General features: G+C 33.5%; 1 protein-coding gene across 1 annotated transcript in view; it reads left to right on the top strand.

Annotated features, from left to right (window-relative positions):
• Positions 1 to 14375, top strand: part of LOC127737205 (uncharacterized) — a 544729-nt gene that overhangs the window by 487792 nt on the left and 42562 nt on the right. The window lies entirely within an intron of this gene.

Raw genomic sequence — 14375 nt, 5'->3', positions numbered from 1 at the left:
ATGTAAAAACTACGGAAAAGCCGTATTGTATCTTATTGTAGATTTTTATGATAAAACTATCTACATGTGTCTTACAATATTTCCCTTCACACTGGTGTTAAACTGATAATCGTAACTGGAATTACGACGATCCCAATATGGCGACGGCAGAAATAGGTAAAATCTTTTCAGTAATTTTTCTCAAATGTAGCCCGTTGTTGTCAAGAGTTACTCAGCTGCAAGGTTTTTCTATACCATTACATCATATTTGAATCGTAACGGTGCACTATAATTGTGTAAGCGCTTAGAAAATTGCCGTCGAAAAATTCGGGATGATCATCGTAATTCGATGGCATTTTTCTTGTTTGATAATCGTAATTTCTTTATGGGATAATAGTAACTGTAAAATAATAAATGTGTTTTCCAGCTTGTCAATGGTATTTTGTGTGTAAAAACGGCAATGTCCAGTTAAACGATGACATTAACGCGCAAAAAAAAAAATAATGAAGCAACTTACAGGTTAATATATTATTGAGGACAAATTTACATACTTCAGATTCAGATTCAGATTCTTTATTAAGATAACTAATATTACATTAGTGTTCTCCATTACAAATCATATAATAATATACAAAACAACATTTCAAAGTTTCACATGTAATATATATATATATATAAAATAATACAGTTGTACCCATATTTTTAAGAATTGTTTCTTATTTCTAATGCATCTCTAATAAATTTGTATAAATATTTACATTCAGTAATATTTTGTGGATTTAAAAGTTTAGAAACTGAAAAATAATCATTACCCAAATCTTTTAAATCTAAACCATAAGATTGGAAAAAAGTTTGCCTTATATCTTTATATTTATCACAAGATATCAAAAAATGTTCTTCAGTCTCTACTTCAGTGCAAAATTTGCAAAAACGTTGTTCTCTTGGAATTTTGGGTTTATTATATCTACCCCGTTCTATATTTAAACAATGAGCACTGATACGTAGTTGTGTAATTTCACTTTTTATATTTTTGGTAAGATTGGTTTGAAGATAGAAGGGAACAAAATTTGGAACAAAAATATTACTTGTATATATATCTCGAGTTATAACTGACAACAATATGCATAACCTTTTAATATATACATGTACCTGTTAAAGATATGGAAAATGAAGCAGCTGTCGAGTCAGTTATTGTGGTAAATAGATAATTTAAATTCTTTCAAAGTTTCAATGTTGTTTTCGCGTTTAGGTTTTTTTTTTTTTGGAAGTGGGGAAGGGGGAGGGGGGTATTAGCATTCTCCCATATCCCAAAAGTGCAATCCTTTCAAATGAAAGTCCCGTATACCACATTTCAATATACCATATATTTTGCCTCAAGTATTGCATATATCCATCGAATTTTAAATCAATAAAAGGGCAAGTTTACCTCCCCTATCTCAATATTCCCTATACTTCCTATATAAATATATATAAGTTATAACATGGATCAGGTTTTTTTGGTCTTCGGCAATATATGAAAGGGGTTCTTTTTAAATTTCAGCAGCACGCCAGAAGTGACAACACCCCTTCCCCCGTGCCTTATACAGACCTCCTTTATCATAAGATCGCTGTCAGTTTTGAGTTCCCTGTTGTTTATATTCGGGGATGAGTCCACAAATTATGTAAAAGGGAAATGGGGGTTGGGGGGTGCTATAAACTGAACGTTTATACTTATACTTAATTTCTGCAAGAAATGAACAAAATTTTCCATCAGTTACTTAACTGCATTATTGGATTTAACAGTTGACACTTTGATTGGAAGATATCAGTTTTCATTTTGCACATTTTCTAATATTTAAATAGAAATACATATAGTTTAATTTTGGAGTGAAATGTATCCCGGTTAAAATAGCCGTTCATATTTTTCAAGTGAATTCACTTTTTACACTGATATTTTATATGATTTTAAAAATTAAATTCAAATATTTTGATTAAATACCCATGTATTTTAGGACGTTTCTTTAAACAGGGTGGATGGTAAAGGATATAGAATAGTTACCAGTTTATTGTTACTATTGTTTATTGTTACTTGTGTTTATTGTTACTTGTGTTTATTGTTCCTTGTGTTTATTGTTCCTTGTGTTTATTGTTACTTGTGTTTATTGTTCCTTGTGTTTATTGTTACTTGTGTTTATTGTTTTTATTAGCCTTAACTAAATGGCGCGTATAGTTTTGCGAAGCATTTGAAAGACTGAAAAAAAAACACAAATATATATAGTATATATATATGTGTGTATTGGTCCTCAGAAGGCATAATATGTAGATCATCACGGTCGAAACTGGTTTAATTACAAAGACTTAAATAGATAATCAAACAAATATTTTGTGCTTCAGAAAAATGCATTACAATTATGAAAGGCTAATTCTTGTTTTCATTTGATAGAAAAGTACTAAGTATATGGTAATTATGCAAGTACAAAAATGTTCTTTGTTACCTTCAATATTTTTTCTCTACAATAACCTCCATGCATATGTATGCAGCATATTTTTCATATACCAAGTATTTATGATTTCTTGAATCAGTTTGTTTCTGATATGGCGGAATATGCGCTATGATTTCTTAAAGTTGCAGTCATTCTTTGAATAAGTATAGCTTGTAAGGTAATTTAAGGCCACATCAATTTGATTTCTTGATCTTCGGGCTTTTGGACAAACTATTAAAGAACACAAATCCATGTTTGCCAATGAACTCCACGTCACCATGTGCTTAACTCCATAACACACAAAGCATTCCAACTTTTCTCTACTCTTATATTATCATTAAACGTTTTAAGGATGTCATATTATTAGAATGCCAAACTAAATTGGTGTTGTTAAAATCTATAGATATTTTCTGAGATATCGAAATGTCAGTGACGGTCATGAAGTTACTAAGCATTTTTATAGTATTAATGGGCTATACAACTTTTTACACATTCAAAAAGGTGTGACATTTGTTTTCAAGACCGTATTTAAATAGAATACCAAACAATATTTTTTTTTAACTCTAAACATGAAGAAATTTTTTTAATTTTCTCCCATATTTTGTGACGGTCCTAGTTCCTGGAGTTTTCAGTATTTTAACATAGTTCGTGTTTCCCCATTTACAAATTTATTGAAGCTGGTCCCCCTTCCAATTTTATGATATTTACTAGTATGTAGCTGTTTACATTAGAACTGTTAATCATATATGCACAAAAAGAAATGTCATAAGATGTGGGAACGTTTTCGTGATTAATTCATCACCATATTTTCATCATATGCTATTAGATAGACGTTTTTCGTGTCAATACCAATCAAACACTATCCAGTTACGATTATCTTCTTATTTATTAAAACCGAAATTACGATTATCATTTTGCGAGTTACGATTATCATCCCGAATTTTTAGACGGCAATTTTCTAAGCGCTTAGACTATTATAGTGCACCGTTACGATTCAAATATGATGTATAGGTATAGAAAAACCTTGCAGCTGAGTAACTCTTGACAACAACGGGCTACATTTGAGAAAATGACTGAAAAGATTTTACCTATTTCTGCCGTCGCCATATTGGGATCGTCGTAATTCCAGTTACGATTATCAGTTTAACACCAGTGCTTCAGAAGCACTTGATATCTGGTCTTTAAATGGGGTTCAGATAGCCCAACCGTAGTTAGTAATATTGTATTCGTCCATGTAGAACATTTGTCTCTGTCTTAATAATTGTTGAAATTTTTATAAACAGATATAAATTAATTTTACTTTTTGTTTCGTTGGTCATTTTTATCTTTGTAGGGGGTGTTATTTGTCATGTGAGGCTGTAGCATTAAAAGACCTTCACCTTTTTTCGTTACCATTGAGACAGTAACTACATTTAGAATGTTATTATTTTGTAAAAATGTTCTTTCTGTATAACTTTACAGTTTTTAAATCAGTGTATTTATAATCATTAGGTACACATTGTGTTCATGAGATTATAAACATGCTGTTTGATAGGGCCATTGATACAATTCTAATCGATTTCTTGTTTATGGTGTTTGTAATATAATTCAGATGACACGTGACAATGAGAGAACCGAAGACCGAGAATTTCGGTTACTCATCTAACTTAAAGTAACATGCCAACAAAATATGTAGAACACAAGGCAAAAGGTATTTATGTGAATAGAAATTCCAAAGAAAGACATGAGTCTCTATTTCATTACCAGAAAGAGATTATCAGGTTTCCAGGTTGGAGTTAGGACATATATTTAAATCGAGGCGCGCGAAAAGGTATAATTCTTGTCTTAAATACATTTTGTATATGTGTCATCCTTAACGTTTGTATACATATGGGAAAGTGGGTATTTCGTAATGAGACAGCAACTCAGCAATGTTTTAATGCAGGTTTGGGCTATACATTACAACTTACATCTTTTTCTTGATGTTTACAAGATGATGATAAAATAAATGCATAATTTATATATTATATTAAACCAAGGAATGCGATGTATGATAAAATTAACTTGCCAAGAACATCAAAAACGTTTGCCACTAGTGGAGCTGGAACGACTTACCCATCTGCAGATACCGGGTTCACTCCTAGTTTTGTTTTAAAGGGGTTCGTCTCATTTTTACAATAGTATTTATTGATGTGTTTTATGCTATGTTATTACAGGTAAGTCTTGTTTATCCTTTGTCATGGAAACTGGCTTGATTGTCTTCTACAACTTTGAATTCATGAAAGTTTTATGGTGAGATAATTTACAGGACAAATGATTTATGAATTTAATGATGTCTTATGCATGTTATGATTTGCTAAGAAACATTTAGTGATTTCATCTTCTCGTTTGAATTGTTTTATATTTTGACATGTTGGGGTCTTTAATAGCTTACTATTCTGTATGGGTTTAGCTAACTATTAAAACACCACTATGTGGAACGACATATGGAATATCAGAAAAGGGCTATTTTAAGACAAACAATTCATGGTATACGTCAATGAGACAGAAGCCTAAGGACAAAACAAACCAACAGACATGTCGACGGCACAGTTTTTTTCTTCAGCGATAACCAGGTCTATACAATATGTCACGTTCTAAATTATCAGGAGTGTATAAAAATATAGAATTAAAAAAAAAACGTAATACATTAAGATTTGCATACGTAAACTATTGACGAAGCTCCTGAAAAATAACGGTGACAAGAAAGGTTAATTTAAAGAGTTAATGTACCAAAATACCTCACCGCTGATTTTTGTCTTAATTTGAAGATTGATAAGAAAAAATCTTTGAAGAAAGCATGGCGTGGAGTGCTATAGTGGTGCAGATTTATGAAAATTGTGATCAAGGGTCAGAGAGGAGAGGGGAGAAGAAACCTAACTAATAAAATTGTTACATTAACACTGATTGCCAGAGATTGATAACTTATACCGCCGCCTCGTATATTTGAGAAAATGACATTAAATATAAAATCCTCCAAGAAAATTGTTCAATCATTTTTTTTAAATCTCACATTTTAAAAGATATGCAATAACACTGAACAACATATATAAACATTTTCAGAAAATATTTTGTTTTTTTGTTATCATCCGATGAAAAACAATGAGAAAATGGGTACAGTGATAGTATAACTTTGTCTTAGCTTCAACGAGAGAAAATGATGATCTCATTATTATTTATTTAAACCCAACACAAAATTAAAACCATAATAACATTCTTTCTGTGTAAAAGTCAACATCATTTTTATGATTTTGTATCAATATTTTACGCAGATAAGTCAATTAGTACAGTAGAATATGCCATTATTGTGTCCCCTTTTTTGATGAAACGCCACAAAGATGGGATATATTCATATTCCCTGACTTGAATTGAATGAAAATGGCGATAAACGTTGCATTTACAAACAATACAAGATCATTCACAGGGCTAACTCAAAATATTTCACACGAATGATTATGCGTATATTCCTTCAACACTTAAACCTGAGAGTCCATTTGATATAAAAATCAAAACTGAGAATATTTATATATAATATATATGTAGAACTCGGAACCGCGATGGTACTCCTATCTTTAATATGTATCAAAATATAAAAACATGTGTCTAGAAAGGAAACGAAATTTCCGAAATTTTCATATCTCACACAGGAGTCAAACAAGGTGAAAATTTATAACCTTTTTTATTTTCTTTGTTCCTGTATGATTTAGAAAAATTATTTTGTTGAAAATAATATAGAAAGTCTAGATAATATTTTAAATCTGTGCTTGGTATCATTACAAATGTATGTTAAATTGTTTATTATACTGTATGCAGATGATACCACCGGTTCCGATTGTATAGCAGCACGTTTTTTACACCTCACAGATTTTTTGAATTTTAAAGTGTTTTAACAGTCTGCTTTCCATCACTTTTTAGTAAAATCACTTATAATATATATACAAATCACATACGCAATATTTTACAGTCCGGAATTCCACACTTTTATTGTGTACATAAAATTTTATCCCACGCACCTGTATATTTTTGCAAGCCAAAATGGCGGTCACCTTGTGATTTCAAAAAATGATTTTGGTACCCCTTTTAAACTTAGACTAGCATAGCTGTCGTAATCATATCGTCAAGTGCAACTATTAAATGAACTTTCGAAAATACTTTTATATTCACTTAGAACAATTTTTTACTGGCAGTGCCAGCCTATCTTCCTGTTTGAACTTTTAATGCAAAAGTCATTTTATACGATTTTAGAACATTGTTTACCATCATGTTAGCTGTTTTATGAACTTTTAATCAACGCCAAGCTAGTTTTTATGATTTTTTTATCAAAATGTTCGTACAAAAACTTACGCACTGAACAAAAAGAAATCATTAAAAAAGAAATTTGAAGCTTCTGATAGGGATTTTTCAGTAGTTGCGATCATTGTAAAAAGGGGCAATTTAGTTATTGAATGTGATGCCGGATTATTTAAGGTTTTCAAAACAGAACTTTATAGACATTTAAACGACCCGTCTTGCTCAAAAGTTCACTCTAGTGCTAAAACTATAGATGAAGAAGGTCAGACTGTGGAAGAAAATATCTTTGTAAAACTAGCCAACCAAAAAGACAATTGTATAAAATCAATCTCTATAACACAACTTTTCATATTTGTAATGGCTCACAGTTCTTGGAGTTCGTGAAGGTGGACCTACCAAAAGTGCTAGAGACTCTGGATAAAAATCTTCTACTTAAGGAAATAAATGAGCGTATCAGAAGTGCTTGTCTTGCAGGTGTTGCTCAATTCGAAACATCATCAAACCCTAATATTGGTTATGATACACAGCCTGAGGGAAATTGGGGAATTACTACACCAAAATTGAATAAACTGTCAATTTCTGATATGTCTTACAATGAATTAACTGAAGATCTCCAATGTGATCATATTCGAGGACCCCCACTCGATTCTCACTCAATCATTATCTGAAACTCAAGATGTTAGCAGTGTAGAAATGGGTTCCCTATCTGTAAACACGTCGCCTATAGACATATACTTACTACAAGATACAAACTCTGACATTATATTTTCTAACGACAATCATGTCCTGCTTTCTCCAACAATCTCCGAAATAGCAAAGAATAATGATAATACACTTATTTATGAAAGTCATGGTACTGATGTTACTATATCTGAGCCTAATGTAAGACCAAGTCATTGTAATGTCAATCAACATATTGCCTCACCAATGCCAACTATTGTAAACTCTGAGCTCACTATTCTTGAACAACAGTTGAAAAAGAAGGGAAAAAAATTAGAAATGTGGTAAAAGAACTAAAAGAACGTGAATACGACCAAAAAGCTGTTGCAAAACAATTAGTCCTATCTCGTTCAAAATCTTAGCATTGGAAAAAAACTGTGACTGATCTAGATCATTCAAATAGATTACTCAAATCCCGTTTCCTAATAGAACAAAACAAAAACCAAGAAAACGAAACCTATGAAACATCTATGTTCGTTGTTAAATCCAGATCATACTTGTATGTCATCTCAATATTCAACAAGTCATATTTTAATAACCCAGACATTCAAACTCAAACGTTACTTGATACTCAAATGGAATTCCTGCGAATGCAATCTCCTCAGTCCGAAAGGCTTTATGACTTTATGTCCAGAATTTGCTCTTTGGAAGTAGAGAAGATTACAATGAAACACGAAATTGAAAAGATAAACAATAAACTTCCAGCATCTAGTAACTCTAACGTAGCTCAACATCAAGCTCACCCCTATATGAGCCAGCATTTAACATGGGGGAACCACCTACTACTGTACAAGTAATTCATCCTCAGCAGTTTGCACCTACTCAAGGCTCTTCTGGTGTACAACCATGTTTTTTACATGTTCCTACAGCTCGATCTAAACCAGAGCAAGTCTTCCAAATGCACACAAACCCAAATTTTGGCCCTATAACGAGGAACCATTTACAATTCAACTCTACGTATAACAACAAAAATATAAGACCACAGGGAGTTCATGTGGGGAAAAAAGGCCATATTAAGGAGCAAGAAACTAACATTAAAAACACTAAGAGTGTGCCAATGAGAACGGAATTTGCGTTAAAAAGTAACACTCCAAACAACACGATAGTGAGTGCAGTAGATGCCGAATGTGAAACTTTACCCACAAATCATTTTTAGAGACGGGCCAAACATCAAATCATCCGCCGAAAACCCAAGGAACACACATGAAAAACTGAGTTTTGTAACATTGAACATTGAGTGCTTTACATCCAATAAGGCATATTTATTAACTTTAATGAAAACCAATTATATAATTGCCATTCAGGAATATTTTCTGTATAATTGTGAAAAATCAAAATTGGAAAGATTCTGTGATGAGGGGAGTCATATAGTTAGTGCAATGACACTTAGTACTGATATTTAAGATTTTAACCTGTATTGTGTCTATATGCCATGTCAAAATTATTCAATGGATTTATTTGAAAGTACTTTTGACGAACTCGGTGAAGCTATGACAAAGTATAGTAACTCAGCAACTATAGGCTTAGGTGACATGAATGCCAGTGTGAATAGGTCAAAGGGTTATCGCCAAGATAAAGTTTTAAAGACATTTTTGGACGAGAAACATATGTCTGTGCCAAAGACTACCCAGAGGACCATACTTATTACCACCATAGCGGGAAACAATCCCAGATTGATTATATATTTATATCTTCAACTCAAATAGATAAAATCTCAGATATAAAAGTCTTGACAGATGAACCGCTTAACATCTCATCTCATATGTCAGTGCAGGCAACCTTGTCATGTTTCTTTTCTACTAAAATTATTAAGTCTGGAAAATCGATTGCAACATTGAAGAAAGTGAACTGGAAAAAACTTGACTATGAAAAATATGAACAACTACTTCAACAGAGCTTAAGCTATATGTTTATCGATAACAGTATTTTTTCATTTATCGAAATGAGCTGTGAAGAACTTTTTAATATATTGAGTTCAACCGTTTTTGAATGTGCACCAACAATTTTTGTTAGAGAAAGGAAACGCTCATGGAATTCTGTGCTGCAACAACTCTGTAAGCAAAGCAAGGATGCACATTGGAAATGGAAAGCCCTTGGCTGTCCGTCTGACAAAAACGACCCTTCAAACAGAAAACGTTTAGATATGAAAAGAGAACATAGAAAATTTCAAAGACAACTGAATGCTGAAGAGCGATATTCTCTGTATCAGAACATTATGAACGCTCATTTTGGTGACAATTCCACATTTCATAAAATTATTCGCCGTCAGAGACAGAATGGAAAACGCTTACTCGATTGTCCGATTATTGATGACGTTCACTTTGATACATCTGATCTTATTCGTGAGGCGTGGACAAATTATTTCACTGACTTATCTACTTATCTAAATTGCAGAATCAACAGTACCGGTCTCAAGTTGAGCTAGACCGTATTTTGCTTCAAGACATACTTGAGCATGAAGATGAAAAAACTATTGAATTTGATATTGAAACTGTTCAAAAATGTATTTCAAAAATGAAAACTGGAAAAGCTGCTAACCAATTTGGAATTTTTGCTGAACATTTTAAATATGGAATGGAAAAAACAGCCAAAATACTTACAAACTTGATAAATGAAGCATTCAAATTTAAGCGAGTCTCGCAGTGTTTCAAAGAAAGTATTGTTTTACCGTTGTTCACAGGTCATGGAAAACCTATCTGCTACCAAAATCCTATCGACGTATTACAGTTTCTCCTGTAATGGGAAAACTCATGGATTCGGTGCATCTTTGTTTAGAGGAACCTAAACTACTAAAGGTACAGAGCAGACTTCATCGTGGTTTTACTGCCGGGGTCAATCCTAATTTGCAGCACTTCCCCTTACTGAGGCAATCATAGAAGCAAACGAATTAGGACAAACTTTATTTACTGCTTTTGTTGATGCGTCATCAGCTTTTGATGTTGTCTGGCATGCCTCTCTGCTAAAAAGGATATTTCAAAGTGGAATTTCTGGACAAAGTTGGCAAATTTTAAATAATTGGTACACAAATATGAACTCCGCAGTCCGTTGGGAAGGCAAATTATCTGCACCGTTCTCTGAACTCCAAGGAGTCCGCCAAGGTAGCGTATGGTCACCTTCCGTCTTCTAACTTTTCGTTGACCCACTAATAAAGAAGTTAGAAAATGACAGTTTGGGTTTAAAAATTGTGGGTATCCCAATGTGTGCAGACGATCTGCTACTTATCTCTTCCAAACCTGATGAACTTCAGACTATGATAAATTATACTTTCTATTTTGCTGAGACAGAAGAGTACAAGATAAGTAAGGAAAAAACTAGTCATGATTTGGAACTCATCTTTAAATTGCAACCTTTGGAATCAAATCAAATGGAAAAATTTCACATCGGCTCAGAAGCATTAGAAACTGTAGAAAATTATACACATATAGAAATAGATAAAGGCTCTCGTGAAGTAGAGGCAACAAGGACAATTGTTGGAAAACGTCTAAAAACTGCAAGACAGACTTCTTACGCACTGATGGGCTCAGGATTACATGGTTTAAATGGACTTAACCCAGAGGTGTCATGTAAACTCTGGTCAACGTTTTTGGTTCCACGTTTGCTATTTGGACTTGTAATAGTCAATCTTTGTGCTAAATATATTTCACGTCTGGACATTTTCTGTAATAACTTACTGAAACAAATTCAAAATCTTCCCGCTAGAGCTTCCAACTCTGGTTTTAGTAAAATCTCTGAGGCACACGGTAGATTATACTGTTTCAAAATCTTGTCAGCCCTAATAAACCAGCTTTTCGATTTTTTTCCTTTTGTAGACAGTTGACGTTTAGCAAGATCATTTTCAACAGAGTCGCTTCTAGCTATGGTACCAAACGTTATCAGAATCTTTTTATGTAGAAGTGCAGTGATAGGTAGTTGACCAAGAAGTAAACCAAAAATATTAAGAACAGCCCACTTTTTAAAGAGTCAAAATACATGTGGAAAATGAAAGTAAAAAAGTCTGTTAATGCCTTTTGGTCTGAAAAGCTGTTTACGGAGGCCAAATCGAAATCGTCACTGTGGTTTTAAACATCAAAAACTGTACAATTGGTGCTGTCAATTCTATAAGAGTGCAGGTTCGGAACAAATGTGTATACGTAAAGCCTGCTATAAAACCAAAATGCTTTTGGATACATACATTCTACAATACCACCGCTCAAAATTTTCAAATGGTTAAAAAAACTTCAATTTTTCCACTGGGTGAGGAAGGAACTGAAAACTTAGAACATTTCCTATATAGCTAGTCGTATTCTCTGCCTTAACAAGTATTAGAGACATTTTTATCTCAAAACTTTATACAGTTGTTTATACCAAAGATTGGAACTGCTGCGTGGTCAGATATATGTGTTAGCAACTCTAAAATGTTACAATTAATCTTGGACTGTAGTCTTTTTAAATGGTACTCTGTGTTAAAGAAAAATGACATTGGTGGAATCAATTACAAGAAGTCTGTGCTATTCTCGTCATGAAAAACGAAGTGCTCTACTTGAAAGTAAATAAAACATTTATAAGTTCTACATAGGTTGTAAATAGAAAAAAATTGTTAATTGTTTAGTGACTGGAAACAGACTGTAAATATAGAGAAACATTTTAATGGATGAACTCCAGGTTATCCTGATAGAGAAGGGACTACAGAAGGTAACAGGTAACAGGCTATTGTCTGAAAGGTGCAGAAGGATTTTAGTTGAATGTTATGATAATTTGTAGATTGACATTTTGCTGTATTTTACCATGCATGCCTTATCATGTTTAGTGTAAGTATAAAAATGTGTTTATGTGTATATATGATGTCCTCTTGTACACCTATATGTCTGAGGTTTAATAATAAAAGTATTGTCTAAACTATTATTGTCCGAACCCCGATGGTCACGATGAAGTGCGATGGCCCACGCTGAATTGCGTTGGTTAACACACTGAAGTGCAATGGTGACATTGTGACGCTAACGTGTTGATAACTACGCTGATTCAAAAGTGCGATGGTCTAACTGTAAAGTTTACGTTGATGTCACGATTGTGAGTGATGGTGTATTCTAGCTAAAATGCAATGGTCTGAAGTAAGAATCACATTTAATGATAGAGGTGGTGTAGTGATTAGCGTGCTAGCTTCGCCTTTGGGAGATCGGGTTTGATTTTTGGTCAGGTCAAACCAAAAAATAATAAAATTTTAATTTGCTAATCATCCTCTAAGCACGCAGAAGTATGGAGTGTGCAAGTGCGATAAAAAAAACGGGTTCAGCGTGTCGGTCTATAGTGGTAAGCAGGGTTCATTCATTTTATCAAAAATAATTTGTTCTCGTCATATCATAGCTGAGAAATAGCTCACAACACTCATTCATCAATTTATATGATACCGTTACAGTTTTTAAGGAATAAAATCCACCAATTATATGCATGCTTGACTTCTAGCGAGATATGACGCCTTTTTTGTGAAAATATTGAGAATTAGCCCATCTGCAGAACAAGATTATTTTTTAACCGCTGTGTTCCCTTTAATTTGTTGCCTGACTTGGTTTTACATATTTTTGTAACCTCCCCCTTCAATGCTTAAAACTTTTCTGGACTTGAATCGTTCGTTACTTTGTTTTTCCTTTCCTTTGTTCCATTAAACCTTCATCTACAAAATCTTATCCTCCTGCTTGTGAATCCATATTGAATTAGAAAACGTCACAATAATCAACCGTTATGCCAAACCATCGCACTTCAGCGAAAGGATCATCATACTTCGGTGCGGACCATCGCACTTCAGCGTTCCCATCGCACCTCCGAGTCCTACATATATACTGAGTATATAGATGTTTAAACTATGGTATGAAATGCGTAAACAATATTCGATACAAAAAGTCTAAATATGGCTTGAAAACCCACCAACCATGTCAAGCTAGAGGAGGGGACTATGAGAGAGGCGAAAGATACCAACTCAAACTCATATATCGAAAATAAACTGACAACGCCATGACTAAAAAGAAAAAAAGACAAACAGACAAACAATAGTACACAAAACACAACATCGAAAACTAAAGACTGAGCATCACAAACTCATCGAAAAACTGGGGTAATCTCAGGTGCTTCTGAAGGGAAAGCAGATCCTGCACCACATGTGGCACCCGTCGTTTTGCTCCTGTTAGTACAAACCCGGTTAAATTGATTTTTGGTTCTTAAACTTCTGGGAGTTCGAAAACTGCACGTCACAGGTGCGTTCAACTTCAATCTAATTTGACTAGGATAGTAATTTGTCATACCGAAGGCCGGTGGTTCTCTCCGGGCACTCCGGTTTCATCCACCAATAAAAACTGACCACCAGGATTAAACCATTGTTGTTGAAAGTTGCGTTAAACACCAGCAATCAATCAATCCTTACTGTTGGTATTGTGAGTCACTTAATAAAGGTTTTTCTAAAAATATGAGTTATGCACACGGAATTCATTTATAAGTTTTGTTCAATTTCACCGTGTATCCTTTGTCAACTGGTCAAAAATATGATACATCAAGTGCATCTGAAATATGAATTAGCATGGTGAGTCTTTATGTTTTTTCATACTGTAAATGAAGCTCACCCTCAGGAATAATGCAACATAACCTTATCATAAGAGAGTTGACTATTGCATTGAGGTTCAAATTGCATAGGTATTACTACAGCGGTATAAGGGACCTGCTAAGAGAGAATTGTGTGTACTTAGTAATAGAGGTTTGACTGTATTTGAATGTAAAATCAAACCCAAGATTGTATGACTTTGCTTTAAAGAATAATACCAAGAAATCAATCAAGAATACATGTATCGACCGTAGTCGTAGATGGACAGGCACCATTATTACCAAATGATAAAAGACGAACATACAGCAACAGTCTGCAAACTAAATCATTCGTTCGTAAAT

The sequence above is a fragment of the Mytilus californianus genome, unplaced genomic scaffold, assembly GCF_021869535.1.
Source record: "Mytilus californianus isolate M0D057914Y unplaced genomic scaffold, xbMytCali1.0.p SCAF_4, whole genome shotgun sequence".
Taxonomy (NCBI): domain Eukaryota; kingdom Metazoa; phylum Mollusca; class Bivalvia; order Mytilida; family Mytilidae; genus Mytilus; species Mytilus californianus.
Note: the sequence above shows the minus strand (reverse complement) of the source record. Positions and strands in the feature narration are given on the sequence as shown.